At 44.1% G+C, this 13,187-nt stretch overlaps 1 protein-coding gene across 1 annotated transcript in view; it reads left to right on the plus strand.

Annotated features, from left to right (window-relative positions):
* LOC132384965 (ADP-ribosylation factor-like protein 5B) overlaps positions 1-13,187 on the plus strand; it is a 78,566-nt gene that overhangs the window by 40,652 nt on the left and 24,727 nt on the right. The window lies entirely within an intron of this gene.

Here is a 13,187-nt window from a genome sequence, read left to right on the forward strand (position 1 = left end):
GGTGAGTGAGGGGGTCCTGCTTAGAGAGTTCAGGGAGTTAGGAGTGAAGCTGAAAGGCAGGACCTCCAGGGTGACAATCTCGGGATTGCTACCTGTGCCACGTGCGAGTGAGGCGAAGAATAGAATGATTATGCACATTAGTACGAGGCTGAGAGCATGGTGCAGGAAGGAAGGGTTCAGGTTTTTGGATAATTGGTCTTTGTTCCAGGGGCGTTGGGATCTGTTTCGAAGGGATGGTCTACATCTGAACTGGAGGGGTACTAGCATTCTTGCAGGAATGTTTGCCAGTGCTGCTCGGGGGGGTTTAAACTGGATGTGCAGGGGGCAGGGATCCAGAAGACGAGAGAAGATGACATGATGAAGGATAAGGGACAGGTGGGGAATACACGTTTCCCAAATATTAATTGTGTAAAGGAGAAAGGTGAGACAGAACATGTGTTGGAAAAGTTACATGTACAGAGGGTTGGTCAGAAAGAGCATGGGGTTAAATGTGTAGAAGGTTTGGGTGATCTTGAGAAGGTCATCAAAATTCAAGGTGCAGTTAGCCCGATGGAAGTTCAAGGAGCTGGGTTAGGTACAACAGACAGTGTTTTAAGCAAAGAGAGGAGGAATGGGCTAAGAATTCTATACTTGAATGCGCGTAGTGTCAGAAATAAGACAGATGAGCTTGAAGCTCAGATGAAAATGGGGAACTACGATATTGTTGGGATAACGGAGACATGGCTGCAAGGGGATCAGGCCTGGGAATTGAGTGTACCAGGGTATACGTGCTATCGTAGAGACAGAAATATGGGAAGAGGGGGTGGGGTGGCCCTGTTGGTGAGGAATGAGATTCAGTCCTTAGCAAGGGGTGACTTAGGAACAGGGGAAGTAGAGTCTGGATTGAGCTGAGGAACAGTAAGAGTAAAAAGACCATAATGGGTGTTGTGTACAGGCCCCCAAACAGTAGCGTGGATATTGGGTACAAGTTGATTAGGGAGTTAACATTGGCATGTGCTAAAGGTAATGCAGTCGTTATGGGAGATTTCAACATGCAGGTGAACTGGGAGAATCAGGTAGGTGCTGGACCCCAGGATAGGGAGTTTGTGGAGTGTCTAAGGGATGTATTTTTGGAACAGCTTGTGCATGAGCCAACCAGGAACGAGGCTATTTTGGACTTGGTGATGTGTAATGAACAGGAATTGATAAGTGATCTTGAAGTAAAGGAGCCATTAGGAAGTAGTGATCATAACATGTTAAGTTTTTATCTACAATTTGAGAGGGATAAGGGCAGATCAGAGGTGTCAGTGTTGCAATTAAATAAAGGAGACTACGGAGCCATGAGGGAAGAGCTGGCCAAAGTTAAATGGGCGGATGCCCTGGCAGGAAAGACAGTGGATCAGCAGTGGCTGATATTCTTGGGGATAATACAAAAGATGCAAAAGCAGTTCATTCCAACGAGAAGGAAGGATTCAAAGAGGGGGAAGGGGCCACAGTGGTTGACAAAGGAAGTCAGAGATTGTATAGCATTAAAGAAAAGGAAGTATGACAGGGCTAAGATGAGTGGGAATACAGATGATTGGGAAAGTTTTAAGGAACAGCAGATCTTAACTAAAAAAGCAATACGGAGAGAAAAAATCAGGTATGAGCTCAGTCTAGCCAGGAATATAAAAGGGGATAGCAAAAGCTTTTTTAGCTATGTGAAGAGAAAGAAGATAGTTAAGAACAACGTTGGCCCCTTGAAGAATGAATTGGGAGAAATTGTTATGGGAAACAGGGAAATGGCAACAGAATTTAATGCGTACTTTAGATCTGTCTTCACCAGGGAGGACACAAGCAATCTCCCAGATGTATGGATGGGCCAGGGTCATAAGATATCAGAGAAATTGAAACAGATTGACATTAGGAAAGAAACTATGATGAGTAGACTGATAGGACTGAAGGCTAATAAATCCCCGGGTCCAGATGGTCTGCATCCGAGGGTTCTAAAAGAGGTGGCTCAGGAAATTGCGGATGCATTGGTAATCATTTTCCAATGTTCCTTAGAGTCAGGATCAGTTCCTGAAGATTGGAGAGTGGCTAATGTTATCCCACTTTTCAAGAAGGGAGGGAAGGAGAAAACGGAGAACTATTGCCCTGTTAGCCTAACGTCAGTCGTGGGGAAGATGCTTGAGTCCATTATTAAGGATGAAATAGTGGCACATCTTGATGGCAGAGATAGGATTAGGCCGAGCCAGCATGGATTTACCAAGGGCAAATCATGCTTGACTAATCTGTTGGAGTTTTTTGAGGGTGTAACAAGGATGTTAGATGAGGGTAAGCCAGTGGATGTTGTGTACCTAGATTTTCAGAGGGTATTCGATAAGGTGCCACATAGGAGATTGGTGAGTAAAATCAGAGCTCATGGCATTGGGGGCAGGGTTTCAAGATGGATAGAAAACTGGTTGGCAGATAGAAAGCAAAGGGTAGCAGTGAATGGGTGTTTCTCGGACTGGCTGGAGGTGACTAGTGGGGTACCACAGGGCTCTGTATTGGGACCACAGCTCTTTACAATTTATGTCAACAATTTAGATGAGGGCATTGAAAACTATATCAGCAAGTTTGCTGATGATACTAAACTGGGTGGCAGTGTGACATGCGAAGAGGACGTTAGGAGAATACAGGGAGACTTGGATAGGCTGGGTGAGTGGGCAGATACTTGGCAGATGTCATTCAATGTGAATAAATGTGAAGTTATCCACTTTGGAAGCAGGAACAAGAGGGCAGAGTATTGTCTGAACGGTGTCGAGTTAGGTAAGGGAGAAATGCAAAGAGACCTCGGAGTCCTTGTTCACCAGTCAATGAAGGTGAATGAGCAAGTGCAACAGGCAGTGAAGAGGGCAAATGGAATGTCGGCCTTTGTTACAAGGGGAATTGAGTACAAGAGCAAGGATGTCCTTTTGCATTTGTACAGGGCCCTGGTGAGACCACACCTGGAATATTGTGTTTTGGTCTCCAGGTTTAAGGAGGGACATTCTGGCAATTGAGGAAGTGCAGCGTAGATTCACTAGGTTGATTCCTGGGATGGCAGGGCTGTCTTACGCAGAGAGATTGGAGAGATTGGGCTTGTACACGCTGGAATTGAGGAGATTGAGAGGGGATCTGATTGAAACGTTTAAGATAATTAAAGGATTTGATAGGATTGAGGCAGGAAATATGTTCCAGATGTTGGGAGAGTCCAGTACCAGAAGGCATGGATTGAGAATAAGAGGTCAGTTATTTAAAACAGAGTTGAGGAAAAACTTCTTCTCCCAGAGAGTTGTGGAGGTGTGGAATGCACTGCCTCGGAAGACGGTGGAGGCCAATTCTCTGGATGCTTTCAAGAAGGAGCTAGATAGATATCTGATGGATAGGGGAATCAAGGGATATGGGGACAAGGCAGGGACTGGGTATTGATAATGAATGATCAACCATGATCTCAGAATGGCGGTGCAGACTTGAGGGGCCGAATGGTCTACTTCTGCACCTATTGTCTATTGTCCTCACTTTGGGAAGTTGGCTGTCTTTGGAAGTCAGGTGGGCATCTCATTCAAGGGAGTGATCACTGGAGTGTGTAAAGGGTGCTGAGACTTCAGTGTTGTATGGTCAGCTCCTTACTGTGATCACCTCTTAACCAATAACTTTCCTCTATTTAGGTTTCTATTCTGTAATTGTATAATATAGGTGGTCAGTTGTATGTGTGCCACTTCGAAAGATCAACCAGTTCCATGACATTCACGTTCCCAATATCTTTGCATGTTCAGGTTGGAGTCAGGTTCGTTTATTTATTACTTGTACATCAAAGCATACAGTGAAATGTCATTTGCATTAACAGCTTAAGTTTATGCTGGGGACAAGCTGCAAATATCACCATGCATTCTGGTGCCAACAAAGCGTGCCCACCATGTTCAGCAGAACAACTTGAGCAACAACAGTAAAACAAGCCCCTTTTCCACCCTTGCACACTCTCACACAGACAGGCTTCCAACCCCAAGATAGGCCACTTCTAACTTCCGGACTTCATCAGTCTCTGGGTATCAACTCACAGCTCATGAGATTTTGACCTCCACACCTCAAACTCTGGGCTGTTGTAGACCTCCAACTCTAGGGGGGTGTGGGGGGTCATCGTCCGTCATCCTCGGGGCCTCCAATCTTGCTCTTTGTCCTCTGTCTGTCAATTCATAATCCATTCACAGGGAACTGCTGACCACAGAGCACTTCAAGCAGGACTCCAACCAACTCCCCCAACCTCAAAATCTCACCCCTGCCCCACACACCCAATCACTGACTCCAAACCCTAGCCTGTCCTCTAACTCCCCGCGCTGACCCAAAACTATCCCTGCAAACTTAAAAACAAAGTACCAACCTCGTCTTTTGCAAATCCCCTAATCACTTTGAAATGACCCAATAATGCTTCTGACCACTGTGTTGTAGCCATTTGTGTAACGGAATTTGGCCATTGCAGAATTTATAAATCACTACCCAAACTCTGAGATGCACAGAGGTCCTACAAAATTTGTTGAGGAAAAATTACATAGAAATGTTTTTCCTCGAACTCCCATTTTTTTTTGTCTTGTGCTGGTGACTTGGTTTTACGAAATAGAAAATTGGATATGGACCATTTTTTTAGAATTGCAATGCAATGCAATCCCCTATAACACAAGAAGGATCTGAAGGCACTGCTGGAGTTGCACTATCACAAAAAGGGTGGCAAGGTAGAGTAGCACCGGCTGTAAGACCAGGGTTCAAATCCCACCACTGTCTGTAAGAAGTTTGTATGTTCTCCCTGTGACCATGTGGGTTTCCTCTGGGTGCTCTGGTTTCCTCACACATTCCAAAGACAGCCAAGTCAGGGTTAATGAGTTGTGGCACAAGAAGTGTGGTGAGCCTTGCAGGCTGCTCAGCACAATCATTGCTGATTTAATTTGACACGAACGACTCATTTTGCTATATGTTTCGATGTGCCTGTAACCATAACCTAATCTCTCTATTCTGCCACTGTTTGTAAATTCTCCCCTTGACCGCATGGGTTTCCTCTGAGTGCTCCAGTTTCCTCTCATATTTCAAAGATCTACAGGTTAATAGCTTCATTGGTCACATGGGTATAATTGGGCTTGTTGGGCCAGAAGGACCTGTGACCATGCCATTTCTCTGAAATAATGAAATCTTGTTATTAGTGACCATGGACTGGTCACTAATAAGACAGGAAATGCTGGAAATACTCAGAAGGTCAGGCTTCATGGGAAGGGAAACAATTAATGTTTTAGTCCAAAGACCCTTTGTCAGAATTTGTCCAGTCAACTGTTCTTTCAGATGTCTGCCCTTGTGTTGTAAGGTGAGTTGGAGAAGCTAATGGCTGTGGTGACAGGTCATTCTTTACACTATCCTCCCCCCTGAGTGAAGTTGGCATTATTTGTTCTTTATGAGCACTGTAGGTTTTACATTGCAGTCAATTCTTTTGATTCACTTTCATGAAGCTGCCACATCCATTTAAGGTTGGAAACTTTATAGATTGCATCTGCCATTCGTCACTGCAATACCCAGGCCGGAAACAGTATAATAAGGGATGAAAGCTCCACTGCCACTCCCTTTTGTCATCAGAACAGCATTGAAGTCATCCAGGAGATCAAAGATGTAACCCTTATTTAACATTCAATTTATATCAATGTATGTCAATGAATACTATCCTGAGATTCTTGCAGGCATTCACAGTAGGACAAAAATACAACAGAATCAATGAAAAACACACAGGAAGTCTGACAATCATTGTGCAAAAGACAAACTGCAAATACAAATATAAATAAATACAGAGAACATGAGCCCTTGAAAGTGAGTCCACAGGTTGTGGAATCAATTCAGTGTTGAAGTGAGTGACATTCTTCACGCTGTTTCAGGAGTCTGACGTCTGTTCCTGAACCTGGTGGTGTGGAAACTAAGACTCCTATACAATCTTCTCGATGGCAGCAGTGAGAAGCGAGCATGACTAGGATAGAAACATAGAAAACCTACGGCACAATACAGGCATTCAGCCCACAATACTGTGCCGAACATGTCCTTACCTTAGAAATTACCTAGGGTTATCCATAGCCCTCAATTTTTCTGAGCTCTGTGTACCTGTTTTAAAAGACCCTATTGTATCTGCCTCTACCACCGTCGCTGGCAGCCCATTCCACACACTCACCACTCTCTGTGTTTTTAAAAAAAAAACTTACCCTGGACATCTCCTCTGTACCTACTTCCAAGCACCTTAAAACGGTGCCCTCTCATGTTAGCCATTTCAGCCCTGGGAAAGAGCCTCTGACTATCTACACAATCAATGACACTCATCATCCTGTACACCTCTATCAGGTCACCTCTCGTCCTCCGTCACTCCAAGGAGAAAAGTCCGAGTTCACTCAAGCTATTTTCATAAAGCTCCAAGTGGGGTCTGACCAGGGTCCTGTATAGCTGCAGCATTACCTCTCGGCTCCTAAATTCAGGCCCATGATTGATGAAGGCCAGTGCACTGTATGCCTTCTTAACCACACAGTCATCCTGCACAGCAGCTTTGAGTGTCCCATGGACTCAGACCCCAAAATCTCTCTGATCCTCCACATTGCCAAGAGTCTTACCATTAATACTATATTCTGCCATCATATTTGTCCTACCAAAATGAATCACCTCACACTTATCTGGGTTGAACTCCATCTGCCACTTCTCAGCCCAGTTTTACATCCTATCAATGTCCTGCTGTAATCTCTGACAGCCCTCCAAATATCCACAACACCTCCAACCTTTGTGTCATCAGCAAATTTACTAAACCATTCCTCCACTTCTTCATCCAGGTCATTTATAAAAATCACTAAGAGTAGGGGTCCCAGAACAGATCCCTGAGGCACTCCACTGGTCACTGACCTCCATGCAGAATATGACCCGTCTACAACCACTCTTTGCTCTCTTGTGGGCAAGCCAGTTCTGGATCCACAAAGCAAGGCCCACTTAGATCCCATGCCTCCTTACTTTCTCAATAAGCCTTGCATGGGGTACCTTGTCAAATGCCTTGCTGAAATCCATATACACTACATTTACTGCTCTACCTTCATCAATGTGTTTAGTCACATCCTCAAAAAATTCAGGCACAACCTGCCTTTGACAAAGCTATGCTGACTATTCCTAATCATTTTATGCCTCTCCAAATGTTCATAAATATTGCCTCTTGGGATCTTCTCCAACAACTTACCAACCACTGAAGTAAGACTCACTGGTCTATAATTTCCTGGGCTATCTCTACTCTCTTGAATAATGGAACGACATCTCCAATCCTCTGGAACCTCTCCCGTCCCGATTGATATTGCAAAGATCATCGCCAGAGGATCAGCAATCTCCTCCCTCACCTCCCACAGTAGCCTGGGGTATATCTCGTCCAGTCCAGGTGACTTATCCAACTTGATGCTTTCCGAAAGCTCCAGTACATCCTCTTTCTTAATATCTACATGCTCAAGCTTTTCAGTCCACTGTAAGTCATCCCTACAATTGCCAAGATCCTTTTCTGTAGTGAATACTGAAGCAAAGTATTCATTAAATACCTCTGCTATTTCCTCTGGTTCCATACACACTTTTCCACTGTCACACTTGATTGGTCCTATTCTCTCATGTCTTATCCTCTTCGCTTCACATACTTGTAGAATGCCTTCGGGTTTTCCTTAATCCTGTCCACTAAGGCTTCTCATGGCTCCTTCTGGCTCTTCTAGTTTCTTAAGTTCCTTCCTGCTAGCCTTATAATCTTCTAGATCTCTATCATTGCCTAGTTTTTTGAACCTTTCCTAAGCTCTTCTTTTCTTGATTAGATTCACAACATCTTTTGTACACATGGTTCTTGTACCCTACCATCCTTTCCCTGTCAATTTGGAATGCACCTATGCCGAGCTCCACGCAAATATCCCCTGAACATTTGCCACATTTCCCCGAGAACATCTGTTCCCAATTTATGCTTCCAAGTTCCTGCCTGATAGCCTCATATTTCCCCTTACTCCAATTAAACACTTTCCTAACTTATCTGTTCCTATCCCTCTCTAATGCTATGGTAAAGGAGATGGAATTGTGATCACTATCTCCAAAATGCTCTCCCACTGAGAGATCTGACACCTGGCCAGGTTTATTTCCCAATACCAGGCAAAGTACAGCCTCTCCTCTTGTAGACTTATCTACATATTCTGTCAAGAAACCTTCCTGAACACACCTAACAAACCCCACCCCATCTAAACCCCTTGCTCTAGGGACATGCCAATCGATATTTGGGAAATTGAAATCTCCCACCACGACAACCCTGTTGTTAGTACAACAGAATCTGTCTCCCTATCTGCTCTTCGATATCCCTGTTACTATTGGGTGGTCTATATATTAAAAAAAACACCTAGTATAGTTATTGACCCTTTCCTGTTCCTAACTTCCACCCACAGAGACTCCGTAGACAATCCCTCCATAACTTACTCCTTTTCTGCAGCCATGACACTACCTCTAATCAACAGTGCCACGCCCCCACCTGTTTTGCCTCCCTCCCTGTCCTTTCTGAGACATCTAAAACCTGGCACTCGAAGTAACCGTTCCTGCCCCTGAGCCATCCAAGTCTCTGTAATGGCTACAACATCACCGCTCCAAGTACATTCTAAGCTCATCCACTTTGTTCACAACACTCCTTGCATTAAAATAGACACACCTCAAGCCTTTGGTCTGAGCGCGTCCCTTCTCTATCACCTGCCTATTCTCCCTCTCACACTGTCTCCAAACTTTCTCTATTTGTGAGCCAACTGCCTCTTCCTCCGTCACTTCAGTTCGGTTCCCACCCCCCAGCAATTCTAGTTTAAATTCTCCCCAATAGCCTTTGCAAACCTCCCCACCAGGATGTTGGTCCCCCTGGGATTCGAGTGCAAACCATCCTTTATGTACAGGTCACTCCTGCCCCAAAAGAGGTCCCAATGATCCAGAAATCTGAATCCCTGCCCACTGCTCCAATCCCTCAGCCACACATTTATCCTCCACCTCACTCCATTCCTATACTCACTGTCACGTGGCACAGGCAGTAATCCCGACATGACTAATTTTATGGTCCTGCTTCTCAATACATTTCCTAACTCCCTGTAATCTGCTTTCAGGGCCTCCTCTCTTTTCCTGACTATGTCGTTGGTACCAATATGTACCACAACCTCTGGTTGTTCACCTTCCCACTTTAGGATATCGTGGACGCAATCAAAACATTCCGGACCCTGGCACCTGGGAGGCAAACTACCATCCGTGCTTCTTTCCTGTGTCCACAGAACCGCCTGTCTGCCCCCTAACTAAAAGAATCCCTTATTACTGCTGCCTACCTTTCCCTACCCTTCTGAGCCACAGGGCCAGACTCTGTGCCAGTGAGGTGAGTTATTCTTGCTTCCCCCAGGTAGGCTGTTCCCTCCCCCAACAGTACTCAAACAGGAGTACTTAATGTCAAGGGGTACAGCCACAGGGGTACTCTGTAGTACCTGACTCTTTCCCCTTCCCTCTCCTGACTGTGACCCACTTATGTCTCCCGAGACCCTGGTATGACTACCTGCCTATAGCTCTTCTCTATCACCTTCTCACTTTCCCTGACCAGACAAAAGTCATCGAGCTGCATCTCCAGTTCCCTAACACCGTCCCTAAGGAGCTGCAGCTCGATGTATCTGGTGCAGATGTAGCCATCCAGGAGGCTGGGAGTCTCCCGGACATCCCACATCTGACACCGTGCACAGAATACCAGCCTCGCACACATTCTTCCTGTCTGTATTCTCCTCAGGCAACCAATCTCCCCTCGACCTGGTATCACCTAAGCCCCATTAAGCCCAAGCCTTCGTACTCTGTCTCCCTGTACTCCCACCCACTCTATAAAGCTGTCTCCTTTTAAATTCTTCTCCCTGTTCTACCTGGCTGATGTCCACGCGCTTGTGCAATCGTTTTCCGATCAAACTGCTGAAGAAATAACCGTCTCCTTTTAAACTCTTCTCACTGTTCTCATTGGCTGACGTCCACGTGCTTGCACAGTCGTGCCCCGATGAAACTGCTGAAGAAGTAAGCAGATGATAGAGGTCCTTGATGAATGCTTTTTTCCTTCTGGCAGTGCTCCTTATAATGGTGGTATTTAATTCAGCTCAATTGCAAGCTATTTATTAAACATACTTGAAGTAAGCATTGGCAGTAGGCATTTTTTGACCAGAACAATGCACTGTTATTTTAGTGAAACGAAGTGATACTCTTCCTGTAAATGCTCATGTCACTTCACCTTGATGACTAGCTCCAACAAACAAGTCCAAAATCTACTGTTTTTTTCCCCTCCGTGACTTGCTGAGTCCCTTCCGCATTTTGTGTTGCTCTAGAATTTCACCACCAGCAGAATTTGTTTGTTTATTTGTTTACTTAGTTGGAGATACAGTGCAGAATAGGCCCTTTGAGCCACACCACCCAGCAACCCTTGACAACTCCCAAATTAACCGTAGCCTAATCATGGGACAATTTACAATGACCAATAGACTTGCTAACTGATATGTCTTTGGACTGTGGGTGGTAACTTGAGCATCCGGAGAAAACAGGAAACTTGAGCACCCGGATTCCATGTGGAGGACGTACAACCATTTTATAGAGGACATCAGGATTGAGCTCCAAACTCCGACACCGCAAGCTGTAATAGCGTTGTGCTAACCACTACGCTAAAGTTGTATTTGTGTTTTTTTTACTAAGAGTCATGGGTGTCTGAATGATGCTGCCAGGTGTGGTAATGGAAGCAGATACAATAGAGCCTTTTAGACAGGCACCTGAATATGGAGCAATATGGATCATGTGCAGCAAGAGGAGGTTAGATTAATTTGGCATCATGGTAGTCACAATGACCCTGGTCTAATGGTGTACTTTTCAAATCAAATCAAGCTTAATTATCATTTAACCACGCAGAGATACAGCTGAACAAGACAGTGTTCCTCTGGGACCAAGGTACAAAACATTCAAAATAGCGAGTGAAGAAGCATATGCACTCAAAGAAATATATATAGATATATACTGTATAGATGTGTGTGTATGTATATAGTCGGCCCTCCTTATCTGTGGGGGATTGGTTCTGGGACCCCCCCCCCGTGGATACCAAAAAACGTGGTTGCTCAAGACTTTAGGACCTGGCAGAGCTCTGGACCCACTGCCCGCAGTGTTTTTGTTCTGGAAAACTATCACGATTGAAAATAAAGTGGAAATAATAAAGCAATTGGAAAGAGGTGAAATGGCATTGGTCATTGGAAAAACGTTAGGCTACAGTCAGTCAACGATCGGAACAATTTTAAAGGATAAAGTGAGAATAATGGAGTATGTGAAGGCCCTGCCCCGATGAAAGCTACAATTATTACTAAGCAACGCAATGGTTTAATTATTGAAATAAATACATTTCTTAAGTGTTTTATATGCATAGAAAGGTAAAACATATACTAAGACAAACGTTTGACTAATGCTAAATAGTACCTGTTCCTACTTAGAAAACTTAAGTTTTTTTTTCCGATTTCCGATCCGTGGTAACTTATGCAGATCCTCCCATAAACTTTAAATCATCTCTCAATTTTATTTATATACACACGCACGCACGCAAAAGTTTGGGCACCCCTGGTCAAAATTTCTTTTACCGTGAATGGCTAAGCGCGTAAAAGATGACCTGATTTCCAAAAGGCATAAAGTTAATAATTTCTTTAATATTTTAAGCAAGATTACTTTTTTATTTCCATCTTTTACAGTTTCAAAATAACAAAAAAGGAGAAGGGCCCAAAGCAAAAGTTTGGGCACCCTGCATGGTCAGTACTTAGTAACACCCCTTTTGGCAAATATCACAGCTTGTAAATGCTTTCCATAGCCAGCTAAGAGTCTTTCAATTCTTGTTTGGGGGATTTTCACCCATTCTTCCTTGCAAAAGGCTTCTAGTTCTGTGAGATTCTTGGGCCATCTTGCATGCACTGCTCTTTTGAGGTCTATCCACAGATTTTCGATGATGTTTTGGGGGGGGGGGGGACTGTCAGGGCCATGGCAAAACCTTCAGCTTGTGCCTCTTGAGGTAATCCATTGTGGATTTTGAGGTGTGTTTAGGATCATTACCCTGTTGTAGAAGCCACCCTTCTTTTCATCTTTAGCTTTTTTTTAAAGCAGATTCTTGTTGTGTGCTTCCAGAATTTGCTGGTATTTAATTGAATTCATTCTTCCCTCTACCAGTGAAATGTTCCCCGTGCCACTAGCTACAACACAAGCCCAAAGCATGATCGATCCACCCCTGTGCTTAACAGTTGGGGAGGTGTTCTTTTCACGAAATTCTGTACCCTTTTTTCTCCAAACATACCTTTGCTCATTTCAGCCAAAAAGTTCTACTTTAACTTCATCAGTCCACAGGACGTTTCCAAAATGCATCCGGCTTCTTTAGATGTTCCTTTGCAAACTTCTGATGCTGAATTTTGTGGTGAGAATGCAGGAAAGGTTTTCTTCTGATGACTCTTCCATGAAGGTCATATTTGTGTAGGTGTCCCTGCACAGTAGAACAGTGCACCACCACTCCAGAGTCTGCTGAATCTTCCTGAAAGTCTGTTTCAGTCAAAAGGGGGTTTTGATTTGCCTTTCTAGCAACCCTACGAGCAGTTCTCTCGGAAAGTTTTTTCTTGGTCTTCCAGACCTCGACTTGACCTCCACTGTTCCTGTTAACTGCCATTCCTTAATTACTGAGGAAACGGCTACCTGAAAACACTTTGCTATCTTCTTATAGCCTTCTCCTGCTTTGTGGGCATCAATTTATTTTAATTTTCAGAGTGCTAGGCAGCTGCTTAGAGGAGCCCATGGCTGCTGGTTTGAGGAGTCAGGGTATTTATAAAGCTTTGAAATTTGCATCACCTGGCCTTTCCTAATGATGATTGTGAACAAGCCATACCCCTAACAAGCTAATTAAGGTCTGAAACCTTGGTAAAAGTTATCTAAGAGCTCAAATCTCTTGGGGTGCCCAAACCTTTGCATGCAACTGTGTGTGTATATAATATATATGTACATATATGTGTGTGTATATATGTATTTATGTGTGTATATATATGTACAGATAGGCACATATATATCACATGTATATTTATTAGTCCAAGACCCTGAGTGAAAATGACAGGCAATCGATGGTGCAGTCTTCCAGCAGTGCGCAGACA

This window comes from Hypanus sabinus, chromosome X1 (genome assembly GCF_030144855.1).
Source record: "Hypanus sabinus isolate sHypSab1 chromosome X1, sHypSab1.hap1, whole genome shotgun sequence".
NCBI classification, from domain to species: domain Eukaryota; kingdom Metazoa; phylum Chordata; class Chondrichthyes; order Myliobatiformes; family Dasyatidae; genus Hypanus; species Hypanus sabinus.